The 15676-nt window shown below is 41.4% G+C and overlaps 1 protein-coding gene across 18 annotated transcripts in view; it reads right to left on the bottom strand.

Annotated features, from left to right (window-relative positions):
* Positions 1 to 15676, bottom strand: part of LOC130293498 (taste receptor type 1 member 2-like) — a 261468-nt gene that overhangs the window by 193174 nt on the left and 52618 nt on the right. For 16 of the 18 annotated variants that reach the window (XR_008848222.1, XR_008848223.1, XR_008848225.1 and 13 more), the window contains one exon: positions 3160 to 3278. The exons of the other annotated variants lie outside the window; for them this stretch is intronic. The gene's annotated coding sequence lies outside the window, so the exon portion shown is untranslated. The remainder of the gene's footprint in view (positions 1 to 3159; positions 3279 to 15676) is intronic. 18 annotated transcript variants of the gene reach the window in all.

The raw sequence follows: 15676 nt of genomic DNA, 5'->3' as shown, positions 1-15676 counted from the left end.
ACATTTGCATCTTGTTGAACAACACTTGAAGCTCCCTGTAAGGCTTAGAAAGTGAGAGGCCATATTGGATGATTTATGCTTTAGTTTACCCAGAGCTACCAAGTTACGTAAAGTACGTCCTCTGCGGAAGGTGAGGGATGGTTTAGAAGGTAAGATTTTCATAAGGTGAGGGTCTATTAGCAATATGGCCCAATGTTTAGTCAGGATTTTTCTGATATCACCGTGTTCCCTACTGTATGTGGTGATTAAATTAACTAAACGTTCTTGTGAGCTGGTAGCATGGTTCATTTTGGGGAGCAGGCACCTTTTCTGTGTAAGTTTAAGTGCCTGGTTGTAGGATGATTGTACCAAAGGGCCAGGATAGCCCTTTGCCTTAAAGCGAGCCTTAAAGATGTTACTTTAGCTTTGAAATCACTCTCCTTTGTGCAATTCCTACGGATTCGCTATCAAAGCTAAGGTAACTATTGCTATCTACCAGCTTGAAAAATGTTTTAGTATGAAAGGAATTCGGTGTGATTTGTGTACACAGATTGTGTAAATTGTAAAGACCAGTTATTAGAATTGAGGTGGGTCAGGAATAAATCCAAGTGTCGCCTTTCCCCCTTCCAAACAAAGAAAATGTCATCAATATACCGACGATAGAATACACAGTTAGAAAATAAATGATGTGAGTAAATAAATTCTTCCTCAAACCAGCTGGTTTGGCTGAACAAACAGGTTGGCAAAACTTGGGGCTACTTTGGACCCCATTGCGTTCCCGGTGTGCTGTAGATAGATTTGGCCCAAGAACTCAAAGAAGTTGTGCTGGAGGATAAACCTAAGACCTTGTAATAGAAAGTCCACTTGAGCAGCAGGCATGTCTGGATCGCTAGATAGGAAGTGTGAGACTGCGTTAATACTTAATTCATGCTCGATGACAGTGTAAAGTGATGAGATGTCCATAGTAACCAGTAAATATTCAGGGGACCAACGAACTTCAAGGATAGATTTGATAAAATCATTTGTGTCTTTAAGGTATGATTTAAGGCCTATAACATGTTTCTGTAGCAGTAGATCTAGGTAATGAGAGAGGTTAGAAGAAGTCTAAGTATTCCCAAAAGAAGTCTGTAGTATTCCCAAAAAGACGATCCTTTAATGCATGGATAGTTGCAGCAGCATATTACAGAAGGATGGTATCCATAAAGCGGGGAGTGAGAGTATACTGGATATGATGGGGAGACCAGGGGGATTAGTGAGATTCTTGAGAATTTTGGGAAGATAGTAAAACAGTGGTAAAGCTGGTTCGGTGATGATGATGACATCTTTTTGGGATTTGGAGAGTACCCCTTTAGCAAAACCTTGGTTGACCAACTGCACTATTAGTGGGGTTATGTGAGATGGGCTTGTAGTATTCGCAATCTGATAAGAGTCTAAGTGCCTCACTGATGTAATTAGTCTTGTCAAGATTCACAGTCCTCAACCTCCTCTTGTCAGCAGGATGGATGCCGATAGAGGGGTAATCAGATAGAGATTTTACCGCAGCCTTCTCAGTAGTGGATAGGTTGGAGGAATATCCGTTGCGATTATGCTTGCTGGTAAGGTGATCAAATTCAGATTGGACTAAAGCAGAGAAGGTCTCAATAAAATTCCCTTTGACATGTAATGGGTAGAAGACTGATTTAGGTCGCAGACCTGTTTGGATAGGAGGTGGAACTAGTGTAGGAGCCATGAGGTCAGAGGTGCTCATTGTAGCCGGTCCATCACTATCTTTAATGGCAAAAAATCTTTTAATGGTAAGTTTACATGTGAAGTTGTTTGGATACAAGAAAAGGTCAAAACTTCTGGATCTAGAGGTGGGGCAAAATGAGAGCCCACCTCCACATGTTATAGGTTTTAAATCATACCTTAAAGACACAACTGATTTTATCAAATCTATCCTTGAAGTTCGTTGGTCCCCTGAATGTTTACTGGTTACTATCGACATCTCATCACTTTACACTGTCATCGAGAATTAATTAGGTATTAACACAGTCTCACACTTCCTATCTAGCGATCCAGACTTGCCGCTGCCCAAGTGGACTTTATATTACAAGGTCTTAGGTTTATCCTCCAGCATAACTACTTTGAGTTCCTGGGCTAAATCTAGCTACAGCACACCGGGAACACGATGGGGACCCTGGGCCTAGCAGTTGTTCCTGTATCCATTTGTGTAACCCCAATTGGTGGGTTGATATGCAAGTTATTCACTTGCTGAAGGTGAGCAGCCATTACCTACAGGCTAGTTCCTAGCGTTTATTCTTATATGTCTAAGTGGTAATACACGAGGCGCCCCTGCATCGGTCTCTCCTTTTCTTATAACTACAGATTCCTTTCACATAGACTGGCACTCATGACTCCCCTCTCACATAGACTGCTGCTCATGCCCCCTCTAACATAGACTGTTGTTTATGTCCTCCCCGCTCACTTAGAATGCCACTAATGGCCCCCCTATAACACAAAGACTGCTGTTCATGCCCTCTCATCTCTAGCAGACGCTATTACTTGTTGGCACCCTTTCTCATACTGTCAAACAGGTCTTCTCCTGCTGAATTGTGCTGTAGCGAGAGCTCAAGGACCTTTGATGATATTATAGAAAGGTCCTTGAGTATCTAGCTGCTGATGGGTTATGTGCATTGTTACCGCAATTTGTGCAAAATTGTGGCAATAATTACATCATTTTACCATAGGCCAGTGGAATGGGGGGGGGGGGACTCCAGAGTGGGGCATATAGAAGAGAGAGGACCCCCCCACCAAATATAAAGTGATAGAATTTTCTAGCAACGTGCCATTACTTTATGAGATGAGAATACCCATAACAAATATAAACATAAAGTGTATGAAGTGTATCAAAATTGGCTCCCATTTTTACCTGTTAGTTTTGTATACTTGGATTAGTAGTTGAAGAGAGTAGTAAGGAGGTGCACAAATAACACATCATGATATCACCATATATCATGCTAGATGGTAAACTCAGCACTGCTACATTGCATATACATCCGCTGTGCTGTACAAATAAGCATTACGCACTCATTCCCCATATAGGTAAAAATGAACGACAATACTGAATAGCCTATTTTGCTAATGTTTTCGAGTCTTGAATTGCTACATTTAGCCATGCAGTAATATATTTACAATTATTACCGCATTCTCCATAATGGGTGGCAGGCCTGGGACTTCAACCATCATGAAATCCCAAAATTCACAACAAAATACATCATGAATGTCACCACAGTGTTGACTTCACCGCCGTGTGTAGAGACCTGGAGGAGGAAAGAGTATGGATCATTAATAAAAATATACATTCTACATTAACATGAGAGGTAAAAGAAGTGATCTGTACAAGACAAGTAGGCAGCGGCATGAGTCAATGGAAATTCACCCTAAGTCACTGACCTAGTTCTCTGACTGCATCCCGCCCATTCCCTGGCACACAACTGGGAGTATGTTGAATTTGTCTTATTTTGGAACAGCTTGTGTAAAATATTCCACATTCCCCGCCAGCTGGAAAAGCGTCTGTTTATAGAGGATATCTCATTAAAAGCTGAAGGTCTGCTAGAAGGAAAGGTGTTTTGGGCACTTGATAGACGGGTACAGCATGACACTGTGCCTAGATCTCATGACAGGAGGGAGATTTAAAGGGGTACTCCACTGGAAAACCTTTTTTTTTTTTCTTTTAAATCAACTGCTGCCAGAAAGTTAAACAGATTTTTAAATTTAAAAATCTTAATCCTTCCAGTACTTATCAGCTGCTGTGTGCTCTACAGGAAGTTGTTTTCTTTTTGAATTTAATTTCTGTCTGACCACAGTGCTCTCTGCTGACATCTCTCTCAATTTTAGGAACTGTCCAGAGCAGGAGCAAATCGCCATAGAAAACCTATACTGCTCTAGACAGTTCCTGACATGGACAGAGGTGTCAGCAGAGAGCACTGTGGTCAGGCAGAAAGGAAATTCAAAAAGAAAAGAAACTTCCTGTGGATCATACAGCAGCTGTTAAGTGATTGAAGGATTTAGATTTTTTTAATAGAAGTCATTTACAAATCTGTTTAACTTTCTGGCACCAGTTGATTTTAAAACAAAATGTTTTCCAGTGGAGTACCCATTTAAAGCTACACTACTTAAATGACTTTCAACCATAAAAGTCTATGTCAAATTTTCTGGAGTTTTCTACTACTTGTTCGGAAAACAGTTATCTATCCTGATTCCTACATACACATGCACACTCTGCTTGGCTGAACATGTATGTGTTCTAAATGTGGAGAGTGAGGTAAGCTGCTACTAGACTCTTCAGGAGGCAGCTTATCTCCCTTTAGAACAAAACCATTGGTCGTGTTAAAATCCATCTGCCCTATCTTTCTCTTCCCCCGACATCTGCCTTGAAGTAAAGTTGGGAGGTCCCCATAAATGGGTGGATGGCCATTTAGTTCTGTTAAAATCAGTAGGTTAAGACAATGATGATGTGTAATTGTCAGCGTAAGGGTCTATTCACGCTCGAGGTGGAAATATGCAAGAATTCCACTTGCGTACTTTCGCCTCAAATTAAAGCCCATAGACTTCTATGGGATTTCGCACTCAGATTCAACCTTGAATTTCAGAAGGTTGAATGGGAGTGCGGAATCCCATAAAAGTCTATGGGCTTTCATTTTAGGTGGAAATTCTGCCGTGTGAATAGACCCTAATGTTCTACCACCCTCTTTCTGGTATTTCTGGGGACATATAAAACAATGGTGGACTGGTATTTGTCTTTAAATGGTCATTATTGTTTTAATGAACTTAGCATACAACAATAGTACAAAAACACCTCTTTTGTTTCTTATCAGGCTCCTTTCTTGTTTCCCCACTCCCCTTAACTCAACCTCCACCTTAAAAAATAATTCACCAAGGGATCAGTTTAAATGTTGTCCATACAAGTTTATGGAGAAGGAAATGGGATAGGAGGGAAAGGGTTACTGGGGAGAAACAGAAGCTAACAGAGAAATTACTGCAATAGATTAGTGTACATATCAGATCTTATTACAGATTAGACGGCTCAGTACTGCTCTATAATGTCCTCCATGCTGCTGCTTCGTGTATAAGGGATGTCATAAAGACTAGACTCAACCCATTAGCTGAGCGGCAATTAAAGATGAAGCCTGCAGAGATAAAAACTGGTAGAAAATGTAATTTACAAGTTATATAATAGCCAGATATTGCTGCTCTTCATATATACACATGACAGCTAATACTTAAATGTTACCCTTAAGGACACAGCAGGTTTTGGCCTTGAGGGCGAGGCCAATTTTCATTTTTGAACTTTTGTTTTTCCTCCTCGCCTCGTATGTGACATAACTCCGTAGAGTCATAAGAGAGCTTGTTTATTGCACAACTAATTGTTCTTTGCAATGAAACTCTTTATTTTACCATAAACTACAGTGATCCCTCAACTTACAATGGCCTCAATATACAATAGTTTCAACATACAATGGTCTTTTCTGGACCATTGTAACTTGAAACCAGACTCAACATACAATGTTATGGACAGTTCAGATCTGCGAAACATGTCAATGGCTGAAAGAACGGACCGATCAGAATGGACATTATACTGGTAAAACCCCCTGTATTACTGAAGTGCATGCACTGAATACTTGTCTGGTAGCACCCCCTACAGTACAGGAGGTATTACATGTTCTGTTCTACTCTTAACCTATGGCACAGTTACCTGCTCCTTTGGACACCAGGTGAGGGCGGCTCCATGTTACTTTTTTTTTAGGACACTGTGTACTGTACAGGACCCTGAAGAAGCTCCTGTCCTCTACATAGACAGTGATTACAGCTCCCAGCAGATCTTTCTTACTTTTATATGTAAGGACTTACTTTACCTGTATTAGTTATCTACCCTTTTTTGTTTAATCCTCACTTTTTCCTATTTTTGGATGACATTTTGGTGGCTTCAGAACCAATTACCAGGTTTCCATAGAGTTATGGTCTCAACATTGAGACCACGCGTTTCGAGGTAACAGACCTCTTTCTCAATGTACAAACTTGTCCATTGAGAAAGAGGTCTGTTACCTCGAACGCGTCTGACAAGGCAAATAAAGAAATACTTGGATTATTAAACAAGTCTACTCTGAAGTTTTTACAAGTAAGACGGCTAGCGCCGACCATCCGGATATTTCTTTTTCCACTGCTATACACAAGCATCTTTCAACCCTTATAACTTTTTTATTTTTCTGCGTACAGGGCGGTATGAGGGCTAATTTTTTGCGCTGTGATCTGAAGTTTTTATCAGTACAATTTTTTTGTATTGATTGGACTTTTTTATCGCTTTTTATACATTTTTTCTTGATATAAAAAGTGGCCAAAAATACGCTACTTTGGTCTGGAATTTTTTTTGCGCGTACGCCATTGACCGTGCGGTTTAATTTATAATATATTTTTATAGTTCGGACATTTCCGCACGCAGCGATACCACATATGTTTATTTTTATTTACACAGGTTTTTTTTTTTTTTTAAATGGGAAAAGGGGGTGATTATTACTTTTCTTAGGGAAGGGGTTAAATGATCTTTATTAACTTATTTTTTCACACTTTTTTTGCAGTGTTATAGCCCCCTCTAGTGGCTATAACACTGCACACACTGATCTTCTACACAGATCACTGCCGTGCATTAACATGGCAATGATCAGTGTTATCGGCAGTCGATTGCTCAAGCCTAAATTTCAGGCTTGGAGTAATCAATCACCGATCAGGAGCACCGGAGGCAGGTAACGGACCCTCCGCTCGCATTCTAGTTGATTGAGACATCGCGATTTCACAGCGATGGTCCCGATCAGCCCGGCTGAGCTGCCGGGAGTGTATTTTTTGTTACTTTAGACGCAGCGATCAACTTTGAACGCTACTTCTAAAGGGTTAATTGCGCGCGGCACAACTATCGGTGCTGCACGCTATTATCGCAGTGTTCCGGCCCTGTGGAAAGCCCTGTGTCCTTAGGAGGTTAAACGCAGTGCATTTGCAGGAAAACTGACCTGTTTTCTTTTTTTTTTGTGGGTCAATATGATTACAACGATACCCATATTTATTAGCTTTTGTATTATTCCACTACTTTTTAACCCCTTGGGATTTTTTATTTATGTACTTTAGATTTTTTCTCCTTGCCTTCTAATGTCAATAACACTTTTAAATTTCCATTATAAACCTACAAATGACTAGCCAATTCATAAGAGCTACAAAATCTTTATTAGAATAATTACAATACAAAAGCAGATAGCCCTCCCATAAAACAACCCAACCTTAAAATACATACACCCCAAACCAAAAACGATGGGAATTCCTCACGGGTGTAAATAGGAATGAGTACAGGTTATAATCATCCAATCACAAACTGTTACATAAGCAATGATGTAAGATAGAATAATCCATAGGTCAATATCATACCTAATTGTGACATGCTGATGCCCTGAGGGAGCCCCCCTGCCACCTCGACATGTGTTTCGGGAACAGACCCTTTCTCAAGAGGTACAGGGGAGTGTATAACTGCATGCCTTAAGTATGCCACACCTTATCTTTATTATGTAGGTCCATACAATTAAAATAATATCAAATATATGTAGGTTTTGTTTTATTTTACTACTTATTTTACTACTTATAAAATTATAACTTTTTGTACGAAAATTAGTATGCTTAACATTGTCTTGTTCTGACCCCTATAACTCTTATTTTTCTGTAAATTGGGCACTGATCTATAGTTTTTGTTCGTACCTTTTGTTTTGAGGGGACATTTAATTAGTTTTTTTATTTTTTTTTATGTTTCTGAAATTATCAAAAATCAGCAATTCTGGACTTTGGTATTTATTGAGTTTACGGTATTGACCATGCGGTTTCATTAACATAAAATTTTAATAGTTCGGACATTTATGCATGCATTAACCTCTTAAGGACGCAGGGCGTATGGATACGCCCTGCATCCCGAGTCCTTAAGGACGCAGGGCGTATCCATACGCCCGTGGGAATTCCGGCCCCCACCGCTAGCCGGTTGGGGACCGGAGCCGGATGCCTGCTGAAATCGTTCAGCAGGCATCCCGGCATATCGCCCAGGGGGGTCATTATGCCCCCCCATGTCGGCGATCGCCGCAGATCGCTGGACAATTCAGTCCAGCGATCTGCGGCGATTCCGGGTCAATCGGGTCTCCAGTGACCCGGTGACCCGGAATAACTGGCTGTTCGGGGCCGTCTCTGACGGCCCCGAACAGCCAGAGCCTGCAGGGGTGAGGTGGCACTGGTGCCACCTCACGATCGCCCTGATTCGTCGGCCGGATTACCGGCCGACCAATCAGGGCGCCTGCTGCGGGTGTCACTTCCACACCCGCTCCGCCCCTCTTCAGGAGGGCGTGAGCGGGTGCGGGAAGACGACCCCGGGTGTTGGGGACCCCGATCCCCGGCGTCCATGTTGGGATCGGGGCCCCAGGAGCAACGGCGGCGGCGAGGGACAGCCTGCGATGGAGCAGCAGCAGGAGGTGAGTTACAGCCTCCTGCTGTTGCTTAGCAACAGCTCCCAGCATGCAAAAAGGGCATGCTGGGAGCTGTAGTTATGCAACAGCAGGAGGCAGACCACCACAACTCCCAGCATTCCCTTATGGGCATGCTGGGACTTATGGTTTTGCAACAGCTGGAGGCACATTCTTTCTATGGAAAAGTGTACCTTCAGCTGTTGTATAACTACAACTCCCAGCTTGCACAAACAGCTAAAGTGCATGCTGGAAGTTGTAGTGGTGCATCTGCTGGTTGCATAACTACAACTCCCAGCATGCCCGTTGGCTGTCGGTGACTGCTGAGAGTTGTAGTTTTGCAACAGCTGAAGGCACACTGGTTGTGAAACTTAGAGTTTTTTTTTTACCTAACTCAGTGTTTCACGACCGGTGTGCCTCCAGCTGTTGCAAACTACAACTCCCACCAGTCACCTTACACCATGCACCGTACATGCTGGGAGTTGTAGTTTTGCAACAGCTGGAGGCACACTGGTTTTGAAACACTGAGTAAGGTCACAAACTCCGTGATACATAACCAGTGTGCCTACAGCTGTTGCAAAACTAAAACTCTCAGCATGTACAGTCTGTGAGCGCATGCTGGGAGTTGTAGTTTTGCAACAGCTGGATGTTCCCCCCCCCCCCCCCCAATGTGAATGTACAGGGTACACTCACATGGGCGGAGGATTACAGTAAGTATCGGGCTGCAAGTTTGAGCTGCGGCAAATTTTCTGCAACAGCTCAAACTGCCAGCGAGAAACTACTGTGAACCCCCCGCCCGTGCGACTGTACCCTAAAAACACTACACTACACTACACTAACACAAAATAAAATAAAAAGTAAAAAACACTACATATAGACATACCCCTACACAGCCCCCCTTCCCTCCCCAATAAAAATGAAAAACGTCTGGTACGCCACGGTTTCCAAAACGGAGCCTCCAGCTGTTGCAAAACAACAACTCCCAGTATTGTCGGACAGCCGTTGACTGTCCAGGCATGCTGGGAGTTTTGCAACAGCTGGAGGCACCCTGTTTGGGAATCACTGGCGTAGAATACCCCTATGTCAACCCCTATGCAATCCCTAATTTAGGCCTCAAATGCGCATGGCGCTCTCACTTTGGAGCCCTGTCGTATTTCAAGGCAACAGTTAAGGGTCACATATGGGGTATCGCCGTACTCGAGAGAAATTGGGCTTCAAATTTTGGGGGGTATTTTCTGCTTTTACCCTTTTTAAAAATGTTAAGTTTTTGGGAAAAGAAGCATTTTAGGTAAATTTTTTTTTTTTTTTTTTACATATGCAATAGTCGTGAAACGCCTGTGGGGTATTAAGGTTCACTTAACCCCTTGTTACATTCCCCGAGGGCTCTAGTTTCCAAAATGGTATGCCATGTGGTTTTTTTTTGCGGTCCTGGCACCATAGGGGCTTCCTAAATGCGGCATGCCCCCAGAGCAAAATTTGCTTTCAAAAAGCCAAATGTGACTCCTTCTCTTCTGAGACCTGTAGTGCGCCAACAGAGCACTTTTCACCCCCATATGGGGTGTTTTCTGAATCGGGAGAAATTGGGCTTCAAATTTTGGGGGGTATTTTCTGCTTTAACCCTTTGTATAAATGTAAATTTTTTTGGGAAACCAAGCATTTTAGGTAAATTTTTTTATTTTTTTTTCCATATGCAAAAGTCGTGAAACACCTGTAGGGTATTAAGGTTCACTTTACCCCTTGTTACGTTCCCCGAGGGGTCTAGTTTCCAAAATGGTATGCCATGTGTTTTTTTTTGCTGTCCTGGCACCATAGGGGCTTCCTAAATGCGGCATGCCCCCAAAGCAAAATTTCCTTCAAAAAAGCCAAATGTGACTCCTTCTCTTCTGAGACCTGTAGTGCACCAGCAGCGCACTTTTCACCCCCATATGGGGTGTTTTCTGAATTGGGAGAAATTGGGCTTCAAATTTTGGGGGGTATTTTCTGCTATTACCCTTTTTAAAAATGTAAAACTTTAGGGAAACCAAGCATTTTAGGTAAAAAATATTTTTATTTTTTTTACATATGCAAAAGTCGTGAATCACCTGTGGGGTATTAAGGTTCACATTACCCCTTGTTACGTTCCCCGAGGGGTCTAGTTTCCAAAATGGTATGCCATGTGTTTTTTTTTGCTGTTCTGGCACCATAGGGGCTTCCTAAATGCGGCATGCCCCCAGAGCAAAATTTGCTTTCAAAAAGCCAAATGTGACTCCTTCTCTTCTGAGACCTGTAGTGCGCCAACAGAGCACTTTTCACCCCCATATGGGGTGTTTTCTGAATCGGGAGAAATTGGGCTTCAAATTTTGGGGGGTATTTTCTGCTTTAACCCTTTGTATAAATGTAAATTTTTTTGGGAAACCAAGCATTTTAGGTAAATTTTTTTATTTTTTTTTACATATGCAAAAGTCGTGAAACACCTGTAGGGTATTAAGGTTCACTTTACCCCTTGTTACGTTCCCCGAGGGGTCTAGTTTCCAAAATGGTATGCCATGTGGTTTTTTTGCTGTTCTGGCACCATAGGGGCTTCCTAAAGGTGACATGCCCCCCAAAAACCATTTGACGCTCCTTCCCTTCTGAGCCCTCTACTGCGCCCGCCGAACACTTTACATAGACATGTGAGATATGTGCTTACTCGAGAGAAATTGGGTTTCAAATACAAGTAAAAAATTTCTCCTTTTTACCCCTTGCAAAAATTCAAAAATTGGGTCTACAAGAACATGCGAGTGTAAAAAATGAAGATTGTGAATTTTCTCCTTCACTTTGCTGCTATTCCTGTGAAACCCGTAAAGGGTTAAAACGCTTACTGAATGTCATTTTGAATACTTTCGGGGGTGCAGTTTTTATAATGGGGTCATTTATGGGGTATTTCTAATATGAAGACCCTTCAAATCCACTTCAAACCTGAACTGGTCCCTGAAAAAAAGCGAGTTTCTAAATTTTGTGAAAAATTGGAAAATTGCTGCGGAACATTGAAGCCCTCTGGTGTCTTCCAAAAGTAAAAACTCATCAATTTTATGATGCAAATATAAAGTAGACATATTGCATATGTGAATAAAAAAAAATTATTTGGAATATCCATTTTCCTTACAAGCAGAGAGCTTCAAAGTTAGAAAAATGCAAAATTTTCAAATTTTTCATCAAATTTTGGGATTTTTCACCAAGAAAGGATGCAAGTTACCAAAAAAATTAACCACTACGTTAAAGTAGAATATGTCACGAAAAAACAATCTCGGAATCAGAATGTTAACTAAAAGCATTCCAGAGTTATTAATGTTTAAAGTGACAGTGGTCAGATTTGCAAAAAATGGCCGAGTCCTTAAGGTGAAAAAGGGCTCAGTCCTTAAGGGGTTAATATCCCATTTGTTTATGTTTATATTTGTTTACATTATTTTATTTGAAAAATGGGAGAGGTGTGATTCAAACTTTATTTTTTTTTTTAAGGAAGGGGGCTTATTAATAGCGTAACTTATTTTAGACATTCTTTCCCTATTATTTAGTCCCCATTAGCACAGCATTGATTAGTGTTATCGGCGCTCCATTACTTTAGGCTTCAGAGTCTGTATGAGGGTTCTGTTTTTCTATATACCATATATGTGACTTTCTGATCACTTTTTATTAGATTTTTCCTGGGATTCGAAGTGAATAAAAATCAGCAATTTGGGATTTTGGGGTATTGTTTTGCATTAATAACGTTCACCAAAAGGGGATTAATAATCTTAACCCGTTCCCGCAAAATCAGGTACATGTTCGTGGTGAATAGCGATGACTTCCCGCATCACTACGTACATGTGGTGATGCGGGAAGTCATCCATAATCAGAAATAATTATATAAATAAACTGTCACAGCGCCGCCGGGCACTGTGATAGTTTATTGAGCTCGGCTGAGCCTCCCTGAAGCCGACCAGGAACCAATCGCAGCGGTCCCCGGCTGACGATCGCTGCTATTGCCCCGTCAGTACAAATGGACTGATAGCAGGGTTCTGGTTCTGTCTCCTCCTTCCCCCTCTCCTCCTTCGCTTCACTGTGGTGAGGGGGGGACCCGGCTGGAGGAGGCCGCCCACAGCTGCTCTCCGATCCTAATTTAACCCTGTAGAAGACGTGGTCACTGTGACCGCAGTGTCTATTAGGGTAACAGAGGGAGCTCACCGATCGGCGCTCTGCAAAGTGAAAGCGGAGCGCCGATGGGTGCCATGGCAACCGGAGAGCTGACAGTGGCCTCCGTTGTCATGGCAACAGGAGCAGATCAGTCTCTACCTAAGGTAGAGACTGATCTATCCTATGTCTGTCAGTGTAAAACTGACAGAAATAGGCATAATATAATGGAGTACAGATGTGTACTCCATTGGATTATGTGTATCATAGTAAAAAAAAATTATAATAAAATGTGAAAAAAATTTGAAAAAAACTTGAAAAATGAAATAAAAAAGTGAAAAAAGTAAACATGTACAGCAAAAAAAGAGTCCTCACATGATTGCATCAAAATGTTCTGACTCACGGAATAAGGCGACTGAATTTTTTTTTTTTTTACAAAAATATTTTTTTATGCTATAAGTGAACTAAAATATAAAAAAAGTATATCAATTTGGTATCGCCATAATAGTATCAACCTGCAGATAAATTTATACCGCATGATGAACGACCTAAATTTTTTTAATAAAAAACAACCACAGAATAGATTTTTTTTTCTGTGTACTACCTCATAAAAAATAAAATAAAAAACGATCAGGGTGTCACTTGTACCCCAGAATGGTACCAATGAAAGCGTCAACTTGTCTCCCAAAAATGTTTTTTTGCACCCCAAGGCCTCTGCGACTTTATATTATGTCAGCAAAATATCCTGAACTAAAAGGAGGCCCCAAAATCCACACAGCACATCTTCATGTCTGAGGCCTGTGTGAGAGACATGTAGCGCATAAAGGCCACATATGGGATATTTCTAAATACGTCAGAATTTGGGGAATAAATCTTGAGTTGTATTTCTTTGTCAACACCTACTGTGTTAAAGAAAAAAATGGATTAAAAGGAAAAATCAGCAAAAAAAAATTTTCATCAAACTTTGCTTTCATTTCTGTGCAACACCTAAAGGGTTAATAAACTTCTTTAATGTCATTCTGACTACTTAAAGGGGTTCAGTTTTTAAAATGGGGTGATTTATGGGGGTATTTAACATACAGACCCCTGAAAAATTGCTGCTAAACTTATAAACCTTCTAACATTCTAAAAAAGTAAAAGAATGTTTATCAAATGATGGAAACATAAACTAGACATATTGTAGATGTGAATTCATCTTTAATTTGGTGCGGCATAACTATCGTATGAGCAGAAAATGTAAAATCTAGAAAAAAGCTAATTTTTTATTTTTTCACAAAATATTGGATTATTTTTTTACAGAAACCGTTGAATATATCAATCAAAGAGATCCAGGCAGGAGCAGTCAAGCGCCGATAACACTGATCAATGTAGTGAACAGTGTAAGAGATCAGTGTGTGCAATGTTATAGCCCCCTATGGGAGCTAATACATTGCAAAAAAAAAAATTGTTAATAAATGTGATTTAACCCCTTCCCTAATACAAGCCAGAATCACCCCCATTTTCCCATTAAAAAAAACGAAATATAAAACATATATGGTATTGCCGTAAATGTCCAAACTATAAAAATATATAGTTAATTAAACAGCACGGTTAATGGCATACACGTAATAAAAAGGTTATAGGGGTCAGAAGATGACATTTTTAAACGAATACATTTTCCTGCATGTAGTTATGATTTTTTTTTAGAAGTACGACAAAATCAAACCTATATAAGTAGGGTATCATTTTAACCATATGGACCTACAGAATAATGATAAGGTGTCATTTTTACCAAAAAATACGCTGCGTAGAAACGAAAGCCCTCAAAAGTTACAAAATGGTGTTTTTTCTTCAATTTTATCGCACAATGATTTTTTTCTGTTTCGCCGTGCATTTTTAGGGTAAATTGACTGATGTCACTGCAAAGTAGAATTGGTGGCGCATTAAATAAGCCAACATATGGATTTTTAGGTGGAAAATTGAAAGGGTTATGAATTTTAAAAGGTAAGGAGGAAAAAACGAAAATGCAAAAACTGAAAAACGCTGAGTCCTTAAGGGGTTAAAATGGTGTAAATGGCGATAAAGACAAAGAGGAACAGCTCTCTTTGTGGGTAAAAATAAGGACAAAAAAACTACACAAGTGGCATCAGATAAATATCAAACAACAGCTATTGCCATCCGCCCCTCCAGACACTTGGCCTTACAGGACACAAATAGTTGTAGTATATCAGGAATATACAGGATAAATTGTCCTACCCGGAGGGGCTCCTGCAACTAAATTTAATCCAGACCAGAGTTGTGTGTCTTTATTTTGCTTAGATGTACAGGGTATATAATGAATGCAATCAGTTTCGGGACTGGACCAGTTTCTTTTTCTGGGTAATAAAATTCCATGTACAAAACACATTGCGCCCTTTTTCATATTGTAACTTTTTTGACCTCCATTAAAGGGGTACTCCGCCCCTAGACATCTTATCCCCTATCCAAAGGATAGGGGATAAGATGTCAGATCGCGGGGGTCCCGCCGCTGGGGACCCCCGGGATCTCGGCTGCAGCACTCACCTGTTGCGGCTTCCGAAAACGCTGGAGGCTTGGGCTCCCGACCACAGTGACGTGAGATCGTGATGTCACGACTCCGCCCCGTGTGACATCACGCCCCGCCCCTCAATGCAAGTCTATGGGAGGGGGCGTGACAGCCGTCACGCCCCCTCCCATAGACTTGCATTGAGGGGGCGGGGCGTGATGTCACACGGGGGCGGAGTCGTGACGTCACGATCTCCTGTCACCATGGCCATGAGGCGTTAGGATGAGAGCCTCCAGCACTGCCGGAAGCCGCAACAGATAGGTGCTGCAGCCGAGATCCCGGGGGTCCCCAGCTGCGGGACCCCGGCGATCTGATATCTTATCCCCTATCCTTTCGACAGGGGATAAGATGTCTAGGGGCAGAGTATCCCTTCAAATTCTTTTTACCTTTAACCCCTTCAGGACGGAGCCCAATTTGGCCTTAAGGACCGGAGCGTTTTTTGCACATCTGACCACTGTCACTTTAAACATTAATAACTCTGGAATGC

Source organism: Hyla sarda, chromosome 10 (assembly GCF_029499605.1).
Source record: "Hyla sarda isolate aHylSar1 chromosome 10, aHylSar1.hap1, whole genome shotgun sequence".
In the NCBI taxonomy this organism is placed as follows: Eukaryota; Metazoa; Chordata; class Amphibia; order Anura; family Hylidae; genus Hyla; species Hyla sarda.
The sequence above is the reverse complement of the archived record's forward strand: the minus strand, read 5'-3'. Positions and strand labels throughout refer to the sequence as shown.